The sequence below is a fragment of the Cryptomeria japonica genome, chromosome 9, assembly GCF_030272615.1.
Source record: "Cryptomeria japonica chromosome 9, Sugi_1.0, whole genome shotgun sequence".
NCBI classification, from domain to species: Eukaryota; Viridiplantae; Streptophyta; class Pinopsida; order Cupressales; family Cupressaceae; genus Cryptomeria; species Cryptomeria japonica.
In genome coordinates, this window is record NC_081413.1 from 672,833,660 (window position 1) to 672,843,630 (window position 9,971).

At 34.1% G+C, this 9,971-nt stretch overlaps 1 pseudogene; it reads right to left on the reverse strand.

The window, feature by feature from the left end:
* Nucleotides 1-1,776: 1,776 nt before the first annotated feature.
* On the reverse strand, nt 1,777-3,567 carry LOC131054865 (glutathione S-transferase F9-like; annotated as a pseudogene).
* Nucleotides 3,568-9,971: the final 6,404 nt, after the last annotated feature.

Here is a 9,971-nt window from a genome sequence, read left to right on the forward strand (position 1 = left end):
CATCAAGCATTTAATGCTTTGACCATGATTATCTCTTAATCATTTGCACAAAGGTTTATCCTTGCATTAACTCCTAATCCAGTGGGTAATCCTAATTTAGGCTTGACTCTTAGCCTTTAGATAACCATGAGGTCTTCTCAGGCCTTTAATGCCTCCAACCTCTTCTCTCAACCCAATCTTATGTTGACACTTGTCACCATTTCATTGGTGCAAATTGTGCACATGGATCCCCAACTTTCAAGCTTGACCCTTGATTAAACCTTTCAATCCTGGCCATCCATTGCTCCATTTTTCCTATAAATAGAGCCCATTCCTTCATAATCTAGATCCTGAAAACTTGTAAGCATTTAGACTATAGCCATTTTAGAGAGCATTTTAGCATAAACAATCTAATCTTTTGTCTTTTGGTTAAAATATATCATTTTAGCATTAAAATAGCTTTTCATTTCATGTTTGGAGCTATTCTACAATCTCAATCCTCCATAAGCATCCATAGTGCAAAAAGCTGCTGAGAGCTACACTATTTTGGAACTTGGAGAGGAGAGGAACAAGGGAGAAGGAACTAATATCATGCTGAGAGATAGTTGGAGATATCTCATTGTCTTACTTCTTTAATTAGATTCATTAGCATGTGTTTTTAGTATCTCTCTTGGAATGCCTTCATGTGTTTGGTTTTTGATTGACTAACTCTAACGTCTTGTGTGTTTTGTGTTGTTTGATCTTAAACTAACCTTGTGCCATTTAGGAGGGCATCAGATAGTGTTAAAGCTGCCAGATGCAAGAGTTGAAGGCTACTTTGGGTTCAAAGATGGTTATTGGTGCGAACCATATCGATTCACAAAATTCGAAGGAAGGGGGCAAAGAGGTTTTGGGAGCTTCCAATTTGAAGTTATTGGAAAATGCAAGAGAAGAAGGGTGGATTGAGGTTAAAAGGAAGCAGGAGAAGAGAGCCAAGGATGACAGTATTAGGTTAATCCTTCACTCACAATGATTTGTTAATGGGTCTGTTGTGACTTTGGGGAGGTGGCTCCCTGGTTGTAGCCCCACCTATTGGGGCCAGGTCAAAACCCATTTTTTTTTAATAAAATCAACAACTATTACTGAGCAAAATAATAATAATCCCCATCATAACAGTATCAAATAAATTCAATTTTAAAAGTAAAAGTCAGACTTTTTAAATTATTACTATCCACTATAACTTTTCCAACCAGTTTTATATTTACAGAAACTTTCTATATACTATTTAAAACTGATATGTGCTTACTATAATTATAAAATAAAAATCTAATAAAAACAATTTTAAATTTAGGTAATAGATGAACTTCTATTATCTAATTTTAAATTTTTTTATAATGATAGATCATTAAATATTGGTTATTTTTTCTTTAAAATAATATCTCCTATCATAACTTCAAACCTTTCAAACTAAACTTCACAAAACATACTATCTACCACAACTTTAAAATTTATATTTACATATTATAATTATAAAATAAATAAAAAATCTAATAAAAATAATTTTAAATTAATCAATGTAACCTCATTCCAATATGATTATAAAAGAAAAAAACTTATATCATTATTCTCCTCTTCTCTTCATCATGGTAATAAAACACTAAATATGATCTTGAAACATCAATATTAAAAATATATACAATTCAAATCCAATAAAACTGTATACCAAAATCCATACCATTTCTTCAAAATTTTAGCTGTTCAACTTCAGAAGGTATTGTTGTGTAGCAAATGAAACTGGAAAAACATGCACAATAAAAACACCACCCATGCTAGAAGAGTATTCCTAACTTGCTAAAAAAAAAAGGCAGGCAAGCAAAACCTTATTCTGGGCAAAACACAATCTAACACCATCCTGATATTTTCCATTAAATTTCCAGAACTTTCTTCCATGCAGGGCGAGAGGAGATATCCTCCCACCATGCATTAACATGTTTTCTGTCTCTAACCAGATACTCCTTCCCTATTTTATTCACCAAATAGTAAGTAAATGGAAGATGGCTCAGATCTGCAAGGCTGAAGAAATCCCCAGCCAGATATTTAGATTTAGAAAGCCTATCTTCATAAATGTCCAACACTTTGGCCAATTTGAGCTCATCTCTCTCAATGGCCACCAAATCCACAGGAAGCCCCACTTTTGGAGCAAAAAACAGGTTACCCACTAACGTATATATTGGCTCTGCATAATTCTGCCCTTCAACTTCCAGCCATTGTTCTACCAGTGCTCTTTCTTCAAGAGTTTTCCCCAACAGTGGAGTCCCTTGTCACTCATACTTCATTGCATAATATCTTATGATCGCCCTTGATTTTGCATTAAAAAAACCACACTTTTTTATAGATTTGTACTTCAGTCTACCCAAATTAATAATTAGTGAGGAGACCCAAATTATTACCAAAGAGAGTGAGATCCCCATCTCGAATTGCCGGTACTTTTGCAAAGGGCTGCAATAGTAAACACACCCAATCATTATAAACATGAAGGTTTAACAGTCTACAATAACATGTTATTCAAATTTTTCAATGATTGATGAATATTTCGGATTCAACTTCATGATCTATTGTCACTATGAGGTAGAGTCTTCTTCCCTGTGAACACTATCTCACTCTGATGATAGATCATGAAGTTGATTTGACTATGTGAAGTTTTTGGTATTAATATCTCAGATCTAAATTCACGATCCATTGCCAGAATGAGACAGAGAGAAAAGAGAGGAAAATCAGGATCTTTCTCTCTTCTTTTGCTATCTCATCCTGATAATAGATCATGAAGTTGATTTCATTGAAGTTTTTATCATCGATATCCTGGATCCAATTTCATGATCCATTGTCAAGATGAGATAACCAGAGAGAAGAGACTCATGATATTTTTCTTTTCTCTCACTATGATTTTCTCCCTTTTCTTGTTATCTCATCTTGACAATAAATTATGAAATTGATTTGACTATGCGAAATTTTTATCATCAATACGTGGAATCCACTTCATGATCCATAGCCAAGATGAGTTAGTGAGAGGAGAAGAGATGATATTTCTCTTTTCTCTTACTATGATTTTTCTCTCTTTTCTTGCTATCTCATCCTGATGATAGATATTTGACCGTGTGAAATTTTTATCATCAATACCTTGAATCCAACCTCATAATCAATTATGAAGATGAGATAATGAAACAGGAGATGAAAATCAGATATTTATCTCTTCTTTCATGATTATTTTTCTCTCTAACTCTCATGACAATAGAACATGAAATTGAATTCAAAAGATTGACTTCACACCATACAATCAAAACAATTGTTTAACAAATAATAATATAACTTAGAAACTTTAGAAATGACTCTAAATTCATTTATCATAACGAAAACAATGATAGCAGAGGTATGTCTATATACTTGCAATGCAAGATATTGAGGAGCCTTGTGAGCACCCTTACTCATGTCCACATCAACAACCTCAAACTCTACATCTTTCTCAACCAGACAAGCCAATACTCTTCTTGTGCAGGAAGCAAAAGCAGGTCCATACACCTTCACCACCATTTTCCAAAATCTTCAAACAAAATTAAATATTACATACAAATCAGTAATACATAAGAGCTTTGGGATTCATATATATATACACAAACACCACAATCTGCTGAGAGCACTATGTTTTATATTCTTCATTTTTTGGACTATATTCAATGTATTCTTTATTTTTTGGGCTATATTCAATGTATTCTTTATTTTTTTGGGTTATATTCAATGTATTCTTCATCATCTGCTTAAACAAACATAGCAGTCAACATTTCCTACCGAAATACAAAATGATTATTCCGATGTAAAATACGTCATAGCTTATGTGAGAAGATGTTGTCACATATTCGATGTCAAATGACGTGCATTATTGTTAAATATTTCTTGTATGACTCAGTAGAGTCAAAATTCGGTGGTTGTATGACTGTATTTAGAGAATTTTGTCCTCAAAAATTATTATTTTAGGGGAAACTAAACTATATATATGAAAGATTTTGTATAAGCATCAAACATTAAAGATTATTGTTAGAGGGTCAAAATTTGCGAGGAATATTATTGTGATCATAAATGATACTAGCAAAGAAATGAAATCATGTCAACTGATACGACATTATTGTTAATCTAAAGGACGTATCTAATCATCTTGGACTAGCAGGATCAAGAAAAACAATTTTAATCAAGAAGGTGACTAGTGACTTATAGATCACCTAATTTGATGTAAAACCATTGTGTTATGATGTAAACAAGCTTTTGAGAACGTGAAGATGCTGTCTAAGTTGGTTAGAGTATCTTAGTGTCTTTGTACCGAGTTGAAGGAGAAAAAATGAATGGCAAATTTGTTGCTTGATATCAATAGTGAAAGAATCAAATACAAAAGTAAAAATGTAAATGCCTTAGTGAAAACACAAATTCCTTGATAAATGCACAAACACTGCTCTATCAAGATTTGTGAAAATGTCATTACACATGCAAAGAGTAGAATATAAAGGATTTTGACTCTTGAATCAAATTTTTTGACATTTATTATTTCATTTTGGTGTCATGGGAGGATAGAGGAGTAGGAAATATTGTGAAAAAACAAAATGAAAGTGTCGGTTATATAAACAACTAAGATTAATTGTGTCCTAATAGTATGCCTAGCATCACATCTTTTGTCACTTTCAACACTATACTATGCTCGTTGTAACCACATTCTTGTCACCTCAACACTAATTAATCTATATTTGTTTAATTAGATAAGGCTCAACCTCTACCATTCCCTACATCATCCAATTAATTAAACAAATCATATTATTTAATTCAACTAACATTATACATGCATTTGAATAATTATCTATCTATACTAATAATTTTAAATTTATATCATCAAATTCAAAATAAAATTAATTCTCAATCCTAACCATCACATCAGTCAGACTAATCCTAGTCACCCATGTCTAACTATCTTTAATCCAATTCAAACTAAATTTTAATCCTCATCATCCATCTACTCAACTCAATCCTAAATATGCATCAACCAATCTACATTTGATTCTCTGATGCAGAGGATGGAGGATCTAATTGCAAACTTGCAGATTTAAGTATAATACGGACCCAAACCCCTATGCTTCTATGGTGTCTCAAGTGCTCACAATGCCTTAATAGGCTCCAAACTTGACTTCACCTTAACCAGGTGTTTCCTCCACCTCCAAACACATCAAAAAACTTCAACTAACATGTCTCCAAGGTTACCAAACCCTCAACTCATCAACTGATACAAAAACCCAGTTTTAGCCCTTCACTAGGCCTAGTTTCCTAGTAGCCTGCTGGACTGTTTTTGGCTCTTTTCACACACATTTCCCAAAACATGGACCAATGTTATGACTGATTTAGATGCCTCATATACACACCTACCAACACCCAAATTCTTGCCTAGGATTGTTTTGGAACAAAGTCTTCAAAAAACCGCTGTCCTCAATCCCCAAGAGGGCTAATTATGTCCACTTTGTGAAGGAAGTACCCTCCAAACTCACAACCAGATTAAACCCTTTTGTACAGTCTCTTATTATGTTCCCAAACCAAGGATTTTTTAGGTCTTAGGTCTTGGTTGCACTCCTAGATACCCAAACACCAAAAACCTCACTAAATCAACCTTACAACTAGGGCTTTCTAGAAATCTCACTTCCAATCACTTCCAAAATCCACCAAAGGTTTATTCACCATTAATTTAGCATATCTTCACTGATTCAATCATAAAAATGACCCCTCCTTAAGGCCAATCCTCTACTGCTACAACTATGGCATGAAACCCATGCATTTTCCAGTCAACTGTCAAGGTGTACACCTGCAACTTCACACTTCCAGCATGTAATTTGAGTTAGGAATGTATTGTACATGTTAGGCAGAGCCTCTCCTATGAGAATCAAATGCATACATTCATAGAAGGGCTCCAAATTACATTTTGGGCCTCCCAAATCAAGTGAAAACTCAAAAATTTACAAACAATCAGCACTAAACAACAAAAACTGATCAAAACCTCCTATCAAAGCATTCAAAAAAGTATTTAATATTGATCAAATGATTCTTAGATCCTCCACCATGGACATACACAACTTCCCAATCAATAAACCATCAACAAAATCAAAGGAAATGCAAGAAATGACTAGTTTTTATTGCTTTTACTGTTCTGTCCGTACCAGATCCGTACTATTCATCAATCCCTTACAAAATGATTTCAAAAGACTTATAAAACCTTTCCCCAACTGTCCCAACCAGTTTCCAACTAATTATAATGATTAACAATGACAAACAACTCCTAAACTCATTTCCCACCAAAACTGGAACTAGCTGTTGAAATTCAAAATTTGAATTTTCAACTTTATTTCTAATGCTTTTAATCAACTAAAACCTATCCCATTCAACTTATTTTGCCATAATAGGATCATTAAATCCCAATAAACTCCTATCCAACCTATCTAGACTTTTAGGGTACCATTAACCCAATTACATTGCATTTTGGTCCTTAGGCCTTTATTAGGACCTTTAGGACTTTTACATAATTTATTGAATTCAACATTACAATAGGCCATTATAGGCTTCAATACATTCCAATTGACCTCTAGTGATGTCATATCACTCTCCTTAGTCCTTGGTGTCCTCCTTTGTTCATTTGCCCTCCTGGATGCTCCTGCATCATTCTCTCTTGCCAATCAATTTAAATTTTAAAAATCCTCTCATGAAATCCTAGCCCTCCATTCCTCTCCACTCATCTCTATAAATCTATTGCAACCCCAATAATTTCCATGTAAGAAAACTTGCAATTTTTATTTTTTTCATATTTGGGATCTAAAGAGAAACTCAATATACCACTAAAACATCAATATATCACTTTCGAACTATAAAATTCATGGAAAGCATAATGCTTTTCTAAGTTTGCATTATTTTTTAACCTTTCTTTTACTCTCAATTCATTTGAAAACTCATAAAAACATAAAAGAAGGATAGCACATGAATATTTTAAGCAAATTGAACAACAAAAACATCAAATAGTCACCCACAAGCTCTAACTTATTTATGATGGTATAGGGAAGCTTGAAAATGGGACAATACCTTCATCTCTTATCAATGTCCTTCACTTACTCCCAGCATTTAGTACTTATGGAATGCCATCTTTTAAGAGAATAGTACACATTATGAAGTCAATCCTCACCCTCCCAAGAATCTCCCTCCACCTTCTCTTCTCTGCTTTCTCCCACTATATCTCCCTTTGTTCAACTTACTTCTTATTGTACACCTCACTTCCATACTTCTCAACAAATTTTCCTTATATTACCTATTATTTTCACACTCATTTACTTTGAACTCCCTATCTCCTCTTCATTTTTTCCCTTTAATTTTTTCCTGGTTCACATGATATCCCTATCTTTACTATTATTCCTCCTACATTTGCCTATCCTTTCCTATCCCAAAAATCTTGTTCTTCTTGCACCCTCCCTTCTACCACATTGCCTTTTGATCACCATAAATTTAAGAAACCCCCTTTCACACCACTTTATTTAGCTACTTATATCTCCCACCTCAACTCATACTATTTATTTGACTCTACAACACATTCTCCACTACTTAGGATCTCTAAAAATAAATTACATTCCCTTCCTCTTACCCTTCCTTCCAATAGAAAATATAAACAATCAACCTTAACCATAACCCACTCTCGCATAAATTTATTTCTTAAATGTTTCTCTTAGTTTTGTTGTCCCTCGATTTAAAATTTATATGGAAAAGGTGATTGCAACACCCACACTTAAGTCATTTGACACTAATTGTTTAGATTTTTTATGTTATGACTAATTCTCGGCAAAAATATTTGTAAATTTTGGAACATTATGCACTATAATGGTTTTGGTCTCTTTCAAAATTTTATTTATACATATCAAGACCTCAATAATACATTTATGCAACACTTTCAAGTTAATATTGGCTTGAATATTACTTTCTATGATACCATACAATATAAACAAAGTCTCTCTCAAAATTCTATTTATACATATCTAGACCTCAATAATACATTTATGCAGTCACTTTCGAGTTAGTATTGACTTGAATATTACTTTCTATGATATCATACAATATAAACAAAAACCCACTGAGCATGTCATTGTATTTATTTTACATATCTATTTCACTTCTCTATAAAGACATGCAATATATCTTCTTTATATATTTATTATTATAAATCAATATAAAGTCATGCTTGATTTTTATGAAATTTTTGAACTTGTGTGCAAGTCTTATAGGATATGAATTTAATCTCTTTGATACCAATACATTGAGTTATATTCTATCTTATTCCTCTTCTCAACCTTCTCCTTTTGCTTCCTATTCCTTCACATTTTATAGAACTCCCCTTAAGAAGAATAATGAACCCTAAACTTCTTTAAACCCAAAGAAAACCAAGTGTTAATCTATTGACCATTCCACACCTATACCTACACTAAATTTTAACAAAAAGAAATGAAGGCTCCTGTGATGTTGCTTCTCACACACTTGTGTCCCCTTTGTTTATTGCAGGTATTGTTCACTTTATGAGTGTGCGTGATTATTCTTTGGGTAAGTTTTTTCTTGGGGATACCTCTTCTTCCTTGAAGTTGGGTGTTGGACTCCTTGGGTCCACACCTATCAACCCTTCTTCCTCTCCGACTACAATACCTAAGTTCCTTGCAAATTCATTGGCATATGTTATCACATTCCCTAGTGGTGCTTCTTCTTCTTCTCACACTACTTTTGGTGTGGAGGTTTTACCCTTTATGGTGGGATCTCAACCTGTTCTTGGCACCCCTAGATCACTTCACCTTGGCACTATATATTGGTAAAGCCCTCCCAATACCAATATCTAGATAGGGCCTTTTGAGCTTCATTTTTGTTCCCTAGGCCCCCCCATAAAAAAATGTAGATTAGCGGCTTCATTCTGATTTCCAAAGTCCACTCACTTCATTCCGCTCTTTGGTCTAGTATGGATCACTCTAGTCATCAACATAGTCTTAAATCAATTTTACTTTATAGGGGCACCCCCAACCCCACTGTTAGTTAGATAGTTAGAGATTGTATGGATATAATATATCTCTCTATTGGGCGTCTTTGTGGGTGTTATCCCTCCCTCCTAGATCTTTTTCTACTAGTGAACTTTTCTTGTGTTACTAGATATGTTTCTGCTAATCCTCCCAAGGGGAAATATCGTCCTCTTCCTTGTGTTGAGACCTAATTTATTGTGGTTTGTATCCAAGAAGTGGTGAAAAATATGGATTTCTACCAATGTTGTGGGTTGGTGTGTATATTTGTTGATATGTGGCCTTCTCTCATCAATCTTCGTTACTAGGTGATGGATTCTTTTAAGCCCTTAGTTTCTGGTAACATTGATCTCTTCCCTTGTGCTAAGGATTTTTCATTGCATCTTTTTCTTCCTCTAATGATCGTGACTTGGTGTTGAGAAAGTTGTGGGCTTGGGCAATGTACTCTCTCTCGAACAAACTCTGGGAAAGTTCTTTTAACCCTCTTACTAAACCACTTAATGTGCATCCATTGTGGATTTGTATTTGCAATCTACCCCTCCATTTTTGGGAGCATTCTTTTTATGAGGCCATTGCTAACTCTATGTGTTGCTTCTTGAAAGTTGATGACATCACTTCCTTCATAGATCATTATACTTCTGCACACATTTTGGTCAAATATTGACATATCCACACCTCTTCTTAAGGATGTGGTTTTCATGGTCAGGAATAGGCCATGGAGTCAGTTGTTTTATTATGATGGCCTACCCTTTTGACATCATTGTTGATTCTCAATAGGTCACTTGGCCATGGATTATGCTCTCACATTGTAAAGGCACTGCTACTTGGGGGAAGGACACTAATGGTGATAACTTAACTGCCTCATCTTTTGTTTCTTCTCTTGATGACTCTTCCCAAGATGAT